Below are 19541 nucleotides of genomic sequence, written 5' to 3' on the forward strand. Positions count from 1 at the left end.
CATAGACCCTCCTTTTGCCATTACGCAGGCAATAACCTAAACTCAAGTTAATCTGAATCTAGGTCTATCATTATCAAACCATCTAGGTGTTGCTGGAACATCATCATATTACTCTCTACTTCTCTCCTTGGGACAGGTCTCAGCACACCCATTGTAGCACAAAGACAACAAACGGTGGGAGCACACTGGATACAAACACAACAAGAGAAGAGAATAGCTAAAGCCGTACCAAGGAAAATCAGAACTTTCGATCCCCTTTTAGACAACAATTCGCAAAAACAATCCAATCAACGACCAGTTTCCTTCGTCTACATGAATAGACTCAGAAACCTTATGCAATCTGGAAATGGCTTGGTACACTGTCGGGGCATTATCTGGTATATAAACACAACACCTAGATTGGATCAATTTGCATACCCCTCCTCTATCTGCAAGTATAACGTCCAATGCAAAACGGTTCTGCAATGTCATAACACGATCAGCCTGTAGCTCCACTGTAATATTACTAAGATCACCTGCAGTTTCATTTATAGTGGCCTCAACCCCTCTCGTAAGCTATCGTATGTGTCTGCTATTGGCCATAGGACCCCAAAGGGTAGGAAACCCTTGAAGAAATCTCCTATTTCCTGTGCTGCGGTATCTTCCTGATCAAAGACACCTCTAACATATCTCGTCCTGTGGTAATCCATAGCAGCCGTGTACGTAGGGGGAAGCAAAAACGCTACCTTCTGCCTTATTCCCAAACCTGCACACACTTTCTTCATAATCTGACCCACAAATTCACTTCCGTTGTCACTCCATACCATTCACGGCAAACCAAACCTAGGGAAAAACTCCTTCAATAGATAAGGCAGTATTATCCTTTAGAGGGTAAGCCTCTACCCATCTTGAAAAGGCGCAAACAACCACAAGGACATACTTTAGGTTGTTGCATCTCTCCATATGAATAAAGTCCAACTGTAGAACCTCAAACGGATACGTTGGAGGTGCAAAATGACCTGCAGTAGTTGGAGTTCCCTTACCAGGATTGTGCATCAAACAAACTATACAATTTTTCACCAGATTCTCAGCACATTTTGGAATTCCAGCATTCTGCCATACTGGAGTCAACAACTTACATATCCCCTTCACACTGATGTGAGCCATTCCATGTGCCATCGTAACCACTGGGAGCACATACGCATCAGGCAACAACCATTGCTGGTGTTCTGACAACTCAATCCAACAACCAGTTGAGTCCAACATTCCCGTACTCTCTCCACACACTCAATTCTTTGTCAGTAGCTTCAGCCTGGATCGATTTCACACTTTCTATGGTATCTTCACGCATTCCTCTATCCGGAACCCATCTCGCAGGGCCTGCAACATACATTCGACTCGTCACATCTTTCACTGTTTCTCTCGCTACTTCATCCGCAAATGCATTACCACAACCAACGTCATCCGTAATCTTCTTATGTGCACTGCATTTCACAATCGCAACTTGTGTCGGCAACGTAAGTGACTCAAGAAGTTCATTCACCAACTGCCCATGCTGAATCTTCGTACCACCGGAAGTAAGAAATCCTCGTTCTCTCCACAAACGTCCAAAGCTATGGGCAACACTAAACGCATATTGGCTATCGGTATACACAGTCACTCTCTTTCCTTTCAACAACACACATGCTCTCGTCAATGCAATCAACTCTGCTGCTTGAGCTGAATTCTGTGGAATACATGCAGCTTCAACAATCGTGCGCAAAGTCGTAACCGCATACGCTGCTGTCGTATCTCCATTCGGAAGCTTAATGCATGAACCATCTACCCATAAGGTACCATCAGAATTTGAAAGAGGAGTATCTTTCAGATCAATTCTACCCTTCGTTTCTTCCTCTATCCTGAGAAAGCAATCATGCTGTTCCTGAACATCAGTCTCCACAGAAATCGGGAACAATGTAGCTGTATTCAACGTGTTGCATCGTTTTATGTGCACATGACTCGCCAAAAGCGTCAACTCATAACCTGACAGACGTGCACTAGTAAGGTGCTGTGTCTTAGTCTTATTCAATAAAGTATCCACTGCATGTGGGACCATCACAATCAATGTATTATCCAATACCAGACCAGCAGATTGTCGAATCGAAACGGCCGCTGCCACTGTAGCTCTCAAACAACTCAGCATCGCCTTAGCTACTGGATCTAACTAGCCGAAAAATACGCACATGGGCGTTGCTTGTCTCCAAACTGTTGTGTCAACACTGACAACGCACATCCGTCTCTCTCGTGGACATACAACGTAAAAGGCTTACAGTAGTCTGGGGTACCCAACACCGGAGCCGAACACAACACATCACGCAATTCAGAAAAACTCTTCTGACATTCGTCAGACCAAGGAAGAGGATTCGGTGTATCCTTAAGAGTAAGTGCCAACAGAGGTTTCGCCAATAGCGAAAAATTCAGAATCCACTGTCTACAGAACCAGGTGTTACCCAAGAAAGCACGCACTTCTCTCTGTGTGGATGGTACAGTCATTTGCACAATCGCTTGTATACGCTCTGGGGTCAATCGTCTTCCCACCTTCGACAAGAGATAACCTAAGTAGGTCACTTCTTGGTGACAATATTGCAACTTCGAAAGCAACACTTTATGATGGAGGTCAGACAAATGCCGTGATAAAGAAAGCGTAACTTCTTTACAAATCTCCTCATCATCAGCAGCAACTAACAGATCATCTAAGTATTGGATAAGAGTCGCACCAGAAGGCAAAACAAAAGAATCAAGCTGAGTCTTTAAAGCTTGACTATAGATTGATGGACTCTCACAATAACCTTGAGGAGCACGCATAAACCGGAAGCTTCGGCCTCCTAAAGAGAAGCCAATAATATCTCTACTCTCTTCAGCAATAGGAATACTAAAGAAAGCGTTCTTCAGATCTATCACAGAAAACCAAGCAGCCAAAGCTGGAATCATAGTCAATAAAGCAGTAATGTCCGGGACAACAGGAAACTGCGGAACCGCAATCTTATTCACTTCTCGAAGTTCGATCACAAACCGATACACAGGTGGCTGAGAAGAGTCAGTACGCTTAAGAACAGGCAAAACCGGACTATTACACACATTACCTCTCGTTTCCTCAATCACATCTTTCTCAACCAAATCATAGATGATCGCTAAAAGAGCTCTCTCACCTTCACTGGAGATTCGATATTGCGGAATGCGAGGCAACTTAGCATTCGCCTTAAGGGTAACAACGTATGGTGGAATCTGCAAAAGGCCAACATCATTTGGACCTGTAGCCCAAAGAGTATCAGGGAGAGAACGCAATTCCAGTGGAAGCCGATCTTTAGACAAATACATCAGAGAAATCACTCTCTTACCCAATGTAAGATGTACTCCCGCAGGAGAACAGTACAATGTCGCGTTCAATCTTTTCAACAAGTCCAAACCCAACAGATTCTCACCACAACCTGTCGTTACAATCAGAGGTGCTTCCAATTCACAAGGCCCAACAGAAAGAGACAAGGGACAAGAAACCGGGTTACGAACTGGGGCGCCAGAAAAACCTACCGAAACATTTGTCAAGCCAGACAAAGGTGCACCAGGGAGTTTAGAGTGCATGATAGAACTCTTTGCCGCACCAGTATCCAACAGAAAAGGTTCCGACACACCTGATGTAATCACTTCAACATAAGGTCCACTCTGGTCTACTGGAACTGACACTACTCCCTCTCTTTGTCTATGGCTGTCCTAGCAATCATTACAGTCAGCATTCTCACTCTCAACATAATAATCATCAGCGTAGTATTGAACCGACTGACCAGATGCAACATTCTGTTGATCAAAACAATTAATAGAATTCTGTGGGGGAAAGGAAAGTCCATTCTGGGGAACACACCACATCCTCTACCCCTAGGTACTTGAAGAACACCTCGACCTCTCACACCAGACGCACCATTCGCACTTTGTAGCAGAATCTGACAACTATTCTTGAAGTGGCCTTCTTCCTTACAATACGCGCACTGATTAGGGCCTACCGGAATTCGTTGCGGAAAAGACTCGGGCTTCTGCAACACTCTCTGAAACTGTTGAGGTTGCTGAAAGTCACGCTGATTAAAACGAGGCGGATACGCCTGCTGCAAAAGAACCTTCGTCTTCAATTCTTTTGTCTTTTTCTCTGCTTCATCTTTCTCATCTTTATCTCTATTCTCATAATATTGTGCAGTAGCCAATATCTGGGCTGAAGAAGAAACAGCCCATGAACGCTCAGTGTCCTTCAACTTATTACAAATCTCAGGGAGCAAATTGTAGACAAACTTATCCACAAACAACCTTTGGCCACCTTCCGTACTCATATCTTGACCACTGTGATCGATGAACGTCTCTTCAAACCTACTGAAGAAATCAGACACACTTTCGTCTTTCTTCTGCTTACATGCTGCTAACTTATCCCAATTCACTCGCATAGCAGGCATCAAAGTCTTCATTAAATTAATAATCCTACCAGGGAGTTCCGTAACTAAAGGCTCAGGTTTAGCCCCCCCACCTTGACGACCATCTGTAGCAGTAATATTAGCCCACGTATCTCCTAACTACTGCATGATCCTTGTGACGGATCTTCGCCCACAAACGTTGAGGGACTACATTTCCTAACAACATTTCTATATCAGCTAGATTCATCACACACGCATCAACTGTCTGGGACAACTCCTTATAATAACCTGCAGGATTTTTACGAGGGTCAGGTATAATCTGCTTAAGAGCCAAAACTTCAGCTCTCTTCCAAGGAACATGTACCCAAACACGCTGAAAATGAGCCGGTACAGCAGCAATACCTTTAGCGGCATCAGCCAAAATGTCCTCTCTCCATACTGGAGGAACTTCTCTCCTGGGATATTGCTTCGCTTTTCTCCTAACAGAAGGATCAGGTTCAAACAACGACTGAGAAGGAAGTCTACACCTAAACGCAAGAAGCGTCTCTACCGCTTCTTCAACATCGGGACCCACTATCGTCCCTTTAGCAAAGTCGGACTGAACATTAAGTAATTCCGATAGAATCGGACCCATTTTTGTATCGTCCCACTCTTCACGAAGAAAAGTGCACATAACCTCAAAAATATACCTTTGCTTTGGCGCTTCCCACTGTACAAAAACATCCATAACCGCTTGCAGATCATACCTGGAAGCATTCAAAACCCATCTACGAGCAAGGAGATCTAACACTGCCCGCTCCTCGAAGCTCGGGAGCTGACTACGCATTTGTGTCCTCACCGAAACGGGGGTCATATTAAACAACCCAAAAAGAGGAGACAAAAGGCTAGTGACAGTTTCAATCATTCGTTGTCGAGTAGAAGGAGAAGAAGTCGACACGAGAATAGGAGACAAAGTATTCTGAGATGACAAAGACATAGGGTCAGTAGAAAAAGAAGTTAAAGGCAAAGGAGTAGAAGGCAAAGGAGTTTGAGGCAAAGGAGTAAGCAAAGCTGGTGGCCCTAGAGAAGGCTGCGCCAGAGGTGGGAGAACCAACTGTGGAAGAACCGGTGGCTGAACAACAGCAGGAGGCACAACAACTGGAGGTTGCACAACTGGGGGTTGCGGAGGTGCCGTAGCACTCTGCATATAAGGGGGTGGTGAACTCAACAAATGCGACATCAAAGGATCCTTTTCAGGGTCCTTAGTCACATTCAGGACAGGAGGTGGCAAAGCCGGATAACACTTATAAATGGCCATGCAACGCTGTCATTCGCACGATCTTCTTCATCTTCTTTGAACTGCCTTGCAGCTTGCATTATCAACATATTCTTATCTTTCCTATCTCTTTTAGCTTGCCTAATTTCTCTCTGTTTGGCTTCCTTAAGCCAGAGGCGAAAAGAGCCAAACATCGCCGGCCGGGCTTTCTTCTTAAATAGCGCGACTTCTAAATTATCTAGAATATCTGATTCGAAACTACCATGTTGTGGCCATTTTAAGACACCATCTTTACGTGTATAGCGGACCCATACTTCATTATACGTAATGGGACCCAATTCATGCTTTGAATAGAGCTCATAAGTCGGAGTTCCAACCGGAGGTATCGGACACGAGTCCTCCAATCGGAAATCCCTGTTACAACTACAACAAAACAAATTCCTAAGTTTGTTAAGACCAGGCATCTTCGCTCACTAATCTAGCTTCAAACTTCAAGTGATTATCTAACACAAAACACTCGCAAATGTACGAGCCCCTCTGCTTTGGTATTTGCAAAAACCAAATCAAAGAACCCAAGAAACAAAACCAAGTTGTGGTAGCGACCCACTTATACTTAACCAAAACATCTTGTCACGCCACCAGAAGACCGTCTATCGTCTCGCTCTACAAATCTTCACAAAAGGGTCCAAGACAGGGCAACAGTCAGGGCAGCAGTCCTTCGTAGCCATCAGAAAGGGGAAGCCTCGCAGCAAAAACCTTCAGTCCACATTCGACATGCCGGGGTCGATGAAGTGGGGGCCCTCTTCCAGAATTTCCTCACGAAGCTCCTCACCATCCTCGGGCTTGGACCGGTACAGCTGAAGTTGCCCCGCGTTGGGTGCCAGTTGAAGAACCGGGCTTTTAGAACCCAGCGGCTCCAGGGGCCTGCCCAAAGTCTTCGGATTCCCCTGTCTTGGTTTACAGAGACACGGAATACTTCTGGGTGGCGTCAGAAACCAAGTTTATTAGCTGCAGCCAGTAACAGTGATCCAAGAAATACAGCATGGAGGTATTTCAGGAGACTGCCCAAATTCATAGAGCAAGACATCTCCTTTTATACACAATTTTCATATTTGCGAGCATATACTCCCACTGCGCAAAAAGTTACATGACGAAAAGCTCAGTTTGCAATGTCCCATCCCAAAGTTAATCATTGGGAATGTCCCAAATCCAATTTCCACAAGCAGGACAAACCCATAATTGAAAAACACAATGCATGTAATAAAGAACATAGGAAAGGAAACAATGTCTGATAGTGAGCAAGATAAGGCATGTGTAAGGAGACTAAAAGTTAACGATGTCCTGAACAATGATTGGTAATCTTAGACAACGATCAAACCAGGGAAATTGACTCGGCAGGGTCAGCTTCAGGTGAAGGAATCAGATCCTTACAATTCACCTCGAAGTCAAGAAAGACCCTGTTAATGTATAGCAATACGTGAAGGCCAGGTTGCTTCGTTCTTTTGACCATACTCGTCGGCCTGCGTGATGGCAAGACAAAATGGAGGCCTAAACAAAATGGAACCCATATTTAAAACGAAATCTCCAAATACATAGTGAACTCGCTAGCTAATGTGACGAATTCACTCCATATTAGCCGTATTTTCTAAATACGGTCCGACATCACCAAAATCGTGACGGAACCATGACCTTTCGTAACGAGGCCCATTTTCACAGAACCACAAGCTCCCTATCCCAGAGAACTCAAACTCACTTGCCTAGTGCCACACACCATTCATCCACACACCCCACCCCCCTCGGACTGGTAAGGCAGTTTCTACCACCCCTGATTTCTCAACCTGACCACACGTGACACAGGTAACAAACTCTGGGAGCGGGGCGGGGAACAAATGTACTGGACACAATTTGAAAATGACACCCTTAGGAGAAGAAATAACGGAACTTCAACAACAATAATTCCCAAAATGTGATTTATCTAAAAATGCTGAGTTTTGTAGTGCGGCCAGTTGCCACTGCGGTACAGTACAAACGCAAATCCTTATCCTTTCCGCTGCCGCCAATGTTAGAAATGGGATCTCTGGCTGGCCAAGGCTTGCGTCGAAGTCAGTCAGAGACCACCACTCTAAGTCAGGGCAAGGGAGTTACACGCCAAGATAACCCCTGCTCACCCCCTTGGTAACGTGACACAAGCAGTAAGGCTAAACTTGAAGGCTATGTAAGTTAAGCGTTTGTGCGCGCACCAAGCAACAACACCCAAGGCCCGCCACAAAGGAAACTCCACACAAGGTTATATATAAAAATAGCCTTTGTATTATACCAAAACACATTAGATAAAAACACACACTTTACAATGTGCCAACAGGCATGGGCAGAATTTACAGGGGATATGTACAAGACAGGGCCACCTGGACCACTGACAAGAATATGCACTTTTAGACTTAGTACGTGGTAGAATTAGCACTTGTAGGAATAGTAATTAGCACATAGAACACTTGTAGCATCAAATAGCAAATGTAGCACAAAATATAAAAATAGAGCAAACAACCAGTAACTACTGGTAACAGGTAAGTACCACCTACGCAACCCTAACCACCTTAGGAGAATATTCCGCAGGGAACCAGGACCTCACTTGCAACACCTGTACTAGGAGAAAACAACCACCTAAGTTTTACCATACATTTAGGGGTATAGGCATAGGAACATTACACATGATGCATCACAACATTCAGAGGTGTAGGGAAAAACACATGACGCATAGACATACATTCAGCGGTGTAACAAAGAACACAACTGCGCAGAAATCACCTTAGGCCACAACCAGTGACTGTCCCAAATGTCAGGGGCCTAAACGTGGCAGCTGCCCACTAAGTGCTGAGCAGCTGTAGAACTGAGCCTGGCACCAGCGTGCCTCCTGGCTCTCCTCTTGGGGCTCACAATAAAACCATTGGGCCCAAGAACAACGTGGGAGCCTCGCAGACTCTGGCAATCAACACGCTTGTGGCCCTACGAGCCTTGTGGGCTCAAGAACAGATATTTGGGGACCTTAGGAGCTTCGTGGGATCTGCATACTGTCACCTTGCTGGGGGGAGCGGCCTGCTGCCATCCAGGGCCGCTCTTCCACCCACAAATGCCACCAGTCATCGGAGTCCCTCTCGGGGGACTCAAAGTAGATTATGCCCCCAAGAGCCTCTCAGGGCTCCTCACAAATGTGGCACACTAAGTTGGAGTACCCCTCTGGGGACTCGGAAATACACAAATGCCCCCGAAGCTGCTGGGGTTAAAGGGTGAGCGGCCCGCTGCCTTCCGGGGCCGCTCCAGGGATATGACCGGTCCCCACGGGGCCGTCAAGGAACAAGGGTGCCCCTCCCCATTGGAGCAGCCCTCTGGCAGACGGGCCTGCTCGGGAATGCAGGCAGCGGCCCTGCTCTCCACACTGACTCCCCAGGTTAGTCCCACTCACCGGCGGTCTGGTGCCTCCTCGGGTCGATGTCGGGGGCCTGCCTGTAGCCAACTTGGGATGCGGGGATTCTCCTCTGCTCCCGGGGCGGTAGGAGAAGCGCTCTCTCCCCACCCCAGCTGGCCAGACATCCTTCTTGGTCACACCCCGGGGCTCTCCCTAGCTCTTGGAGGCCTCGGGTACCGGCGCCACTTCTGTGGTCTTGGCAGCACCTCTTCCTGTTCTTGCGCTGCTGCGGCGGCGAGGGCGGGACTTCCGGGGCAGGCTGGGGCACTTCCGGGTAGCGCTAGGCAGTGGCCCGGAACCGATTTCGGAACTCCTGGGCTTCAGCGGTGATTCTTGTCCGGCAATACGGGGTGGGCTCCCGTGAATTAACCCTTACAGCGGGGTATGCACCACAAACGTCGGCAAATAATCGGGGTGGGCTCCCACTCCGCCAAACCTTGACCAACTGGTGGGGCCAATGGCAGGGTGGGCACCTGCCTTAAAAATAAGCAACAAGGGGGGATCCCCACGCCGGGGAATCCCTCGTGAGGGGCGAAAACAGCTCCGGGCTGCTGCTCAGAAAGGGCAGCACTGCCCCCAACCTCAAGTGTTCTTCAGCACCACAATCCAGCGCTCCTAAGGGCTAGGGCGAAGTCCGGGAGCAAAGTCCTCAGGAAGGTGGGGGGGCAAGGCTGGGCCCACAGCCAGCTCACAGGGTCCTCCTAGGCATGGAGGCAATCCCCAGTGGCGGTCCTCCTGGTGCCCATCAGCAGCAGCCCCCCCTCAGCAAAAGGATCCAAGAAGAGAACAACTTGTAAGGGGACACAGCCCCTTTTTATACAGTCAAAACCTTTTCTTGGGTGCAGGGTGGGGGAGAAACCAGTCGCAGCTGGTTTTGGAGCACTCTTGATGTGCTCAGCCACCCTTTCAATTCACTAGGAAGGGTAGGGTCATCAGTTGCACCACAGGGGGTGGAGTCAGCATTGTGTGGGGAAAGCCCCGCCCTATTCAGGCCCCAGGTGCACCCCTCCCTCACATCAGCATGCTAATCTCTCCACTCACCACCGGGGCAGACCCATCCTGACTCCTGGAGCCAGGCTCACCAGCCAGCTCCAGCCAATCACACGCCAGCACCCTTACTGCACATGCACACCAATGTCTAGAAGTGGCACTTCCACACTAGACACAATCATGGAGCATAATCATTGCACAGCATTTAATCACAAGAGTCCGCACATACCAAACTCGAGCTTGCACTCCCCATGCATCAGGAACCACCAGGGACACATATATTCCCCATGCATTCCTATGGGAATGCAGGCCAACCTCGCTACATGCACGCACTTTGCCCTGGGACACAGGTAAAAAGTGCGCAAAATCTCTACCATTGGGTCACCACACAAAGCAAAAAGTTTAGGGGTGAACCTGGCAGAAGGGCTAAGTCCAACAACGATCTTCTCAACTGTTGCCTTGGGGGTTGTTTGTTCTGGTTGGAGCGTCTCCCTCTGTCCCTTAGCTAGTGCTAGTGCTAGCATGTCCTTTAGTACTTCTGTTTGCCCTGACCACTTTTCTATAATGTCTGCGCAAGAGCTAGTGCGAGCTGGATTGGCTTTGTGAATTTCGAGGGAAGCCTCTCATTTTGCCAGCTTATCATCTTGGCGCACCAGATGCTGTGCCATTGACTGCAATAGATCAATTTGTACTTCCATTTTTGTAGGCTGCCAAATCAAGGCCCTGGTAATTGTATCCTGTGCTTCTCTCAATGCTAGCAGATTCAACTCTTTGTGAGTTGTTTCTTCTTCCGCTACTTTTTGCTTGACTTCTTGGCCTATTGGGCCCCAACCCTGTTTGGTGCATTCTCATGTCAGAGTTCCTTCTAAGATTTATTGGTGTTGAGTCCAATGTTCTTTCATTGGTCAACTCAATTTTTTGTAGAAAGGCGGTGGATAAGTCATCCATTCCTGTAGAATTGGTCTGATGATCTTTCCAGGGTGTCTCTGTTGGAGCAGTTCTCATACAGGTGGATATCGGAGGGTTAGCCACGAGTATCTCTATCCTCCTCCTCTATCGGCCACCGATGGATTTCTGCTGTGATCCATAAGGGGCTCTTAGCCTTAGCTGCAGGCTTTGGAGTGCTCCCAGGGCTTTCTATTTTTTGTATGGCTTCGGGCTCTCTAAAGTGGTGACCACTCTGATCCTTGTTGTGCCCTAGGGGTCCTAATGATTTAAAGGTAGTCTCTATCTCGCCTTTTATCCCCTACCGAGGGACTTGCCAGTGTGTCTGTTGGACTAGCAGAGGCTTGGAAGAGGTGTGTCTTAAGCCCCTGATGGGGGGCGTTACAGTTATTTTGCTCCTGAGTTTGTAAGATGGCTGTGCTGATCTCATCAGAAGCGGTCGCTCCTCACGCTGCTCCCTGCTCTGCCTGCCGCTTGTGGTATCGTAGCGCTATACTGCAGATTGCTCTCTGCTAGCTCGCATTACTCCCACAACTATTATTGCCTGATTGCTTATTATAATTATATCGTAGCGCTATATTGCCAAAGTGCGCTTTCACGATCTTTCAATTGTGCTGTGCTGCGTGTATAATTCATTTGTGCCTGATTGTGCCGGTGCCACTGCCATTTTCATCGCGTTTATTCAGATTGTGCCCCAATCCTGTTTCGCTTTTGGCTTGCTGCCATTTTGTTGTTGTTGTTGTGCCTCCCTGCCCGGCTCTCCACCCCGCTCCCGCCTCCCAGCTGCTCCTCCCTTCCACTGATAGTTTAGGCTCCGCTCTCCGGTTGTAGCGCTGTGACCGTCCTGATCTCATCGAAAGCGGTCGCTCCTCCCGCTGCTCCCTGCTTTGCCTGCCGCTTGTGGTATTGTAGCGCTATACTGCAGATTGCTCTCTGCTAGCTCGCATTGCTCCCACAACTATTATTGCCTGATTGCCTATTATAATTATATCGTAGCGCTATATTGCCAAAGTGCGCTTTCACGATCTTTCAATTGTGGTGTGCTGCCTGTATAATTCATTTGTGCCTGATTGTGCCGGTGCCACTGCCATTTTCATCGTGTTTATTCAGATTGTGCCCCAATCCTGTTTCGCTTTTGGCTTGCTGCCATTTTGTTGTTGTTGTTGTGCCTCCCTGCCCGGCTCTCCACCCCGCTCCCGCCTCCCAGCTGCTCCTCACTCGCCCCTCCCCCTCGACTATCCACATATGACAGATGCCTTCGCGCGCAGCGGTCACGCGCAGCGGTCGCGCCCAATGCGCGCCGAAGGTGCACCAAAGGTAAGCCCGTCTACGCCCGTCCGCGCCTGGACCGCGCCCAGGGCCATACCCCCTGGCCCCCGCAAAATCCATTCCGCCCGCATAACATACAACGCCGCAACCCTCTCAGCCCTTAACGCCGGCCGCACACCACAATGCTACCAAGCTGCCCCAGGACACACCGATGGACCCTTCACCTGCCACTCCTGCAAATTCGACTGCATCAGGACCCACACCAGATCCACAAACTCCAAACAGTCCTCCGACACCAACCATCTAAAGTGCATCCTGCTCAACACCCGCTCGGTCCACAGACACTCCATTGAACTCTGGAACCTACTCGACACTACATCTCCGGACGTCGCCTTCCTTACAGAAACCTGGATGAATGCCTCATCAGCGCCAGACATCGCCATAGCCATCCCGGACGCCTACAAGTTCATCCAAAAGGACCGCACCAACCAAACAGGAGGAGGCATCGCCATCGTCCATAAAAACACCATCCGCATCACGACCAGTTCCGACGATATCCTCGCTAGCGCCGAACACCTTCACTTCCAGATCCACACCGGCCCCAAGACCACACTCAGAGGCAACCTCATCTACAGACCACCAGCACCCCGCACACAATTCAACGAAGACATCACTGACTTCATCAGCCCACATGCCCTCCCCTCCGAGAACTACATCCTACTGGGAGACCTCAACTTCCACCTGGAAAAGAAAAACAACAGCAATACCACCACCCTTCTGGACAACCTGGCCAATCTCGGACTCAAACAACTTGTTGACACCCCCACCCACTTTGCCGGGCACACACTCGACCCAATCTTCACCTCCAGCAAGCACATCTCCTTCGATCACACCACACCTCTCCATTGGACGGACCACAGCTGCGTTCACTTCAACTACAAAAAGACCACGACCCACAAGCCTCCACAACCTATTCCCCGAAGAAACTGGAACAAAATTACCACCGACCAGCTCTTCACATCGCTTCACCAAAACCCTCCTGCCAAATCATCGGACCCAAACCAAGCCGCCACCAACCTCACACAATGGATCACCCACAGCGCCGACGAACTAGAACCCTTGAAAAACCATCAAATCAAGCAAGGCAGCAAAAAAGCCCCCTCGTAGCTCTGTCGTACCCTCGAGAAAGCCTGGAGAAAAAACCCAATCACTGACAACCTGGCCACCTTCAAGAACGCCACCCGCAAACACCACCAACTCATCCGATCCACCAAGAAATCAGCATTCAAGGATTGACTTGACAACAACGCCCAAAACAGCAAGGAACTATTCAACATCGTCAAAGAATTTACCAACCCCACCACCAGCACCAACTACATCACTACCTCCCAAGACCTCTGCGACTCTCTAGCCTCATTCTTCCACAACAAAATCGCCGACATACATAACAACTTTGAAATCCATTCCGAAGACCAGTCTACTCCACCCACCCCCGAACCAAAACCGCACTCTAACAACCTTTACACCTAGAACCCAATCACCACCGAAGACACCATCTGCCTGATGAACTCGATCCACTCAGGATCGCCAACCGACCCATGTCCCCACCACATTTTCAACAAAGCAGACTTGATCATCGCACCCCATCTCTGCGATGTCATCAACTGTTCCTTCAACTCCGCTACCTTCCCGGAGAGCTGGAAACAAGCCGAACTCAGCGCCCTCCTGAAGAAACCGACAGCAGACCCCACTGAACTTAAGAACTACTGCCCATCTCGCTCCTCCCATTCCCTGCCAAAATCATTGAGAAAGCCGTCAATAATCAGCTCACCGCCTTCCTTGAATCCAACAAATCCCTCGACCCCTCACAGTCCGGCTTCCGAGCCAAACACAGCACTGAAACCGCCCTAATCGCAGCAACAGACGACATTCGCACTCTACTGGACAATGGAGAAACAGCCGCCCTCATCCTACTTTACCTCTCCGCAGCCTTCGACACAGTCTGTCATAGCACCCTCATACAACGCCTCAGCAACGTCGGAATACAAGGAAAAGCATTGTACTGGATCATCTCGTTCCTCGCCGGAAGAACCCAAAGAGTCCGCCTCCCCCCTTTTAGATCTGAGGCCACCGAAGTCATCTGCGGCGTACCACAAGGATCATCACTCAGTCCCACCCTCTTCAACGTATACATGAGTCCCCTCGCATCCATCGCGTGCCAACACAACCTCAACATCATCTCCTACGCAGACGATACCCAGCTGATCCTCTCCCTCACCAAAGACCCAAACACTGCCAAAACCAACTTACACGAAGGAATGAAAGAAGTAGCCGAGTGGATGAAGAACAGCCATTTAAAACTAAACTCGGACAAAACGGAAGTCCTCATCTTAGGTTCATCCCCCTCTGCCTGGGACGACTCATGGTGGCCACCGGCCCTGGGAACCGCACCCATACCTACGGATCACGCAAGTAACCTGGGCTTCTTCCTGGACTCCTCCCTCCCGATGACCAGACAAGCCAACGCCGTCTCATCATTCTGCTTCAACATCCTACGCATGCTCAAAAAAGTCTTCAGTTGGATACCCACCGAAACAAGAAAGACGGTCACCCACGCACTGGTCACCAGCTGACTGGATTATGGAAACACCCCTTTTCCCCGGAACCACAGCCAAACTACAGAAAAAACTCCAACGCATCCAAAATGCCTCAGCCAGACTCATATTGGACATCCCTCGTCAAGCTCACATTTCCGGTCACCTAAAAGACCTCCACTGGCTCCCCGTCAACAAGAGAATAATGTTCCGTCTCCTCACCCACGCACACAAAGCCCTCTACTTCCTAGGACCCGAATGCCTCAACACGCGACTGTCCTTCTACACCCTCACCTGCCAACTACGATCGTCCAATCAAGCCCTCGCCGCAATTACGCGCATCCATAGAGCCACCATGGGGGGAAGATCCTTCTCCTACTTAGTGGCCAAAAACTGAAATTCTCTCCCCACCCACCTCCGCCTTACACAGAACCACCTCTCCTTCAGAAAGCAACTAAAAACTTGGATATTCGATAATTAAAAGCACCCCCCTCCCCCAAGCACCTTGAGACCCTCTGGGTGAGTAGTGCGCTATACAAATCTCTGAACTTGAACTTGATCTTGTGCTCCTTGTTGTCCTTCTTTGTGCAGGCCCTATGGGCTACCCCTCTACCGGGTCTGGGTCTTTATTACTTGGCTATTTCTTTTTAAGCGTCATGTCTGGAAGTTCTGGAGGTTCTATTCAGTGCTTACGGTCCTCCTGATTGGAGTGCACCTTTACCCTTGGTCAGGGTCCTGTGGGGTCCTCTTTGAGGATGCCCCCAGCAACCACTACAATCACTGCAAACCGCACAACAGCACAAAGATTCAAGACAAATCAGGCAAGAAAGGGGAGAAGACAAGATTCTGGCATAGGACACCTTGGCTCCTAGGCAGCCTCTCAGCAACTTCAAGACTCCAAGTGGCCTAGAGGGCTGATGTCCATCAGGACAAAGGAAGGGACTAGGTTGGAGCTGGGTGAGTGTCCAAAAGTAAAGAACTCAAATCCAGTCCGCTGCTAATGCGATTGGAGGCCGCCACGCCGTTAGGTGGTTAAGGCAGTTTGGGCAGTCATTAGAGCTATGATGCCTAGTGAGCCCTGCACAACGTGTTGGGAGAACCAGAACCTGGAACTAGGGGCAAGAGGAGGAGAGGTGTGAGGCACAGTGCTTCCCCTGCACAGCACAGCAATCTTGGTCTTTATTCTTTGTTACTCCTAATCCTACTGACTCATGATACAGATTACACTGCTGTTGTAGTTGCTGCTCCCACTAGCTGCTCCAATTGTTATGTGAGACTGGGGCTGCTCCCAATGCCCTTAGGTAAGCCAGGCGATTGGGGCCCACTGGTGCTATCACAAGCCGCACCCAACCTAGTTGGGCTGCTTCCGTGATACAGCCCGGGCTCACTCTCAGAAACTGGCCACTAATGACGGTTGCGCTCGCTGCACTCCAGACACCCTGCTTGTCCGCTTACCACCTGGTTGGAGCTTCTTTTGCTTGAGTGCGATGCACGGGTTTCATCAGCCTCTGGGAGCTGGTGACCTCCGCTCATGACCTGATTGCTGCGGTGGGAGGACTACACCCCCTGCAGAGATGGCAGGTCAGCAGGGGGCCCTTATGGGAGCAACAGCCTGGCTTGGGGCCACAGCAGGAGTCAACAGTCAGCAGAAATACTGCGAGATACTGCGAGGCCCTCTTCAGCAACAGCAGCCGCCACAGCAGCGAGTAACCACCTCCTCCCCCTCCGTTCGTTCAACTGTTTGTATAGATGATCCTACTCCAGTTTTTTTTGCTTCAGCTAGCCTTGCTGCAACCCTTTCCTGGGCTCGGCTCTGCAGGTCATGCCACCTTTTGCTCAAATCAGGTTGGAGTGCTGTGTGACCCCCACTGCGCTGATTTTTTATTGGATTCGCAGCCATCATTTTCTTTTTTCAGACTCTGGAACCTGCAGTGACTTTTTACCAAAAAGTTTTTCATGGCTCTTCACAACTTCCTCTATTAATATTTCCAACTTCTTTTCACTGAATTTCAGCTTTCTTTTGCGCTGCTTCTGGGGTGTTTCTGGTGCCATGCTGGATAATTGCACGGTTGAAGCTGTCCCAAATGGCTTCCTAATGCTCTTGCAGTCTGCCTCCTCCTCCTCACTCTCAGCACACAGGTAACAGCATGGGATGGTTCACTTCTTGATTGTGACATCATCATGCTGTATCGGATTCTCGGATTCACTATTAGCGACTCGCAAATAGCGTAATCGTAAAAACTGCGAGTAGCTATTTCAAGATCGCAAATAGCAATCGCAAATTATATCGATTCGCTAAGGAAAAGCAAATTTTTTAGATGCATTGCAATTTGTGACTCGCAAATTTGCTAGTCGGTAAAATTCGCAATTTGGGAATCGCAAATCAGTATATTGATGCATATGCCCCATTGATTCTTAGCACTTAGACTGATATAGGCCAATAGACACATTGAGATACATTGGAAACAGAGGGGGGACCAAAAACTCTTTATGGAAACAGATGTATCTAAATGGTCAGTTTCAAAAGAACTAAGAATGAAGGTAATTCGTACAAAACTACAACTAAAGCAACCTGGTGTCAGCTAATTAACTCCTTCCACCCACAAGAGAATAGAGAATTCAGATCAAGCAAATTGAAATAAAGGATACAACCAACTGGCGTGAAGCCATCTTTAAGTGACAGAATAAATTGAAATGTTGAGATAAATAGGCACTAATAAAAGAAACAAGGCAAATGTACTAAATTCAAATATTGATAATACATATACATGATATACAATATGAGAAACTGAATAGGATTACACATTACTGCGTTTTTAGAAGTATATGAATGAGAAATTCAATAGTTAAACAAAACGTTCTTTAAAAAAAACGTACTTTGCCACCAAAGGTGTAGTGCATGTCTTACCCCCCTGTTGAATGGGCCCATGTGTCATCACCCCCTCCCAGCAAGTGATGCCGTACGAAAATGAATATGTAGCCAATCATTAAAAATGGCCTTCTGAGTTTGCTATAGTAATGGGTGAATATATTATGTAAAATAATGTATGCAGTAGCTCGAAACTGTGCTTGCTTATTAAGGACTATCGTTCTTTACTGGCGGTGAACATGCTTTTATGTAGTGAAATCTACAAATGACAGACCATGGACCCTGATATATGTGCTGAAAGTATTAGAGAATCATATTTTATTGTATTATATGATATTACATTCATCATCTGAAAAGCTGCATTCCTGTATGAAATGGGGAAATTATGCCACTTTAGTGTGATTAAAATCCATCTGCCATGTCCATCTGGATGCCATATCTGTCTGTATATTTTCTGTGTAGTTTTGATCTGCGTGCTTATCTTTTGCACTGGGCGCCAGCACCACTGGCATCACATTGCGATGTACAATATAGAAAAGGGATGGATGATGGCAGCAGGACACTTAGGTACAGAAACACCACATAATGTGGTAATGGTCAGAGAGGTGTCGATGCTCAATATTCTGAAGCCTGTGATATTTAAATCCTTGGATCTGTTTTAGAGCTTGTATTGTATCCTATGGCACTTGCATAAAGGCAGGTGGTATATCTGTCACATTATGATTAGGGCTACCGGTTTTATGGTATTTATTTTTTTGACATTTCCGTCTGTATTTATCCATATTTATGTTTTGCTCATTTTATCTGTATTTATCCATATTTATATTGGGTTTTGTGGAAAAATTAAGTTGAAATTAGTATATTTGCACATTTATTTAACCAATAAATATGCACTCCTTCTTGAATGCCTGCCAAGTTTCAATGCTGTGAACACCCAACAAACATAAATGAATGCACTTATATACAAATATTAAAATTTCAATACCAACCGTGTGCATATCTCCTGCTAGTAAAGCCTCATTACAAAAATTCTTTTTCTTTTTTACCCTCTTACCTATCAATCCTTACAGCTATTGGCCTGGCAGGCATGGCAGACAGCATTTGGAATTACTGAAAAAGCAACCTATTTTCCGTTTTTATCACACGTATAAAAATAAATACAGACAAGAAAATAAATGTTTTCTGTCTGTATTATCCGTAAAAATCTGTAAAACAGAAAACAGAGAGCCCTAATTATGATTCAGTAACCTGTCCGCCAAACTGTAAGGGGCATATGTATCAAATAACGTTATTGCAATTCTCAAATAACGATTTTTAGAGAATCGCTATTTGAGAATCGCAAAACGGGATGTAATAAAAAATTCGCAAATATTTTGAGATTCCTAGGCTTCCTTAATTGCGATTAGCAAATTGTGAATCACAATTAAGGAATATCTTTCCATTTATACATATGGGCCTACAGACCCATAGGAATGAATCGGAAGACATTCGCAATTTGCGAGAACCCATAAGGTACTCGCAAATTGCGAATGCAATTTCAAGGGTGCAAGGGTGCCATAAGGACACCCTGTTGTACCCCTGAAATGAGCATGTGTGCACATGTGGCGCACATAAGTGCCACATGGCACTGTGAAAAATGCCAAAAAGGGAATTTTTCAAAGAAATCACAAATTACCACAGACTTGAAGTTGGTGGTAATTTGTGATTTCTTAAGGAGAAATCGCACAACTTGGGTGCTTTCTACATC

Source organism: Lissotriton vulgaris, chromosome 11 (genome assembly GCF_964263255.1).
Source record: "Lissotriton vulgaris chromosome 11, aLisVul1.2, whole genome shotgun sequence".
Lineage (NCBI taxonomy): Eukaryota > Metazoa > Chordata > Amphibia > Caudata > Salamandridae > Lissotriton > Lissotriton vulgaris.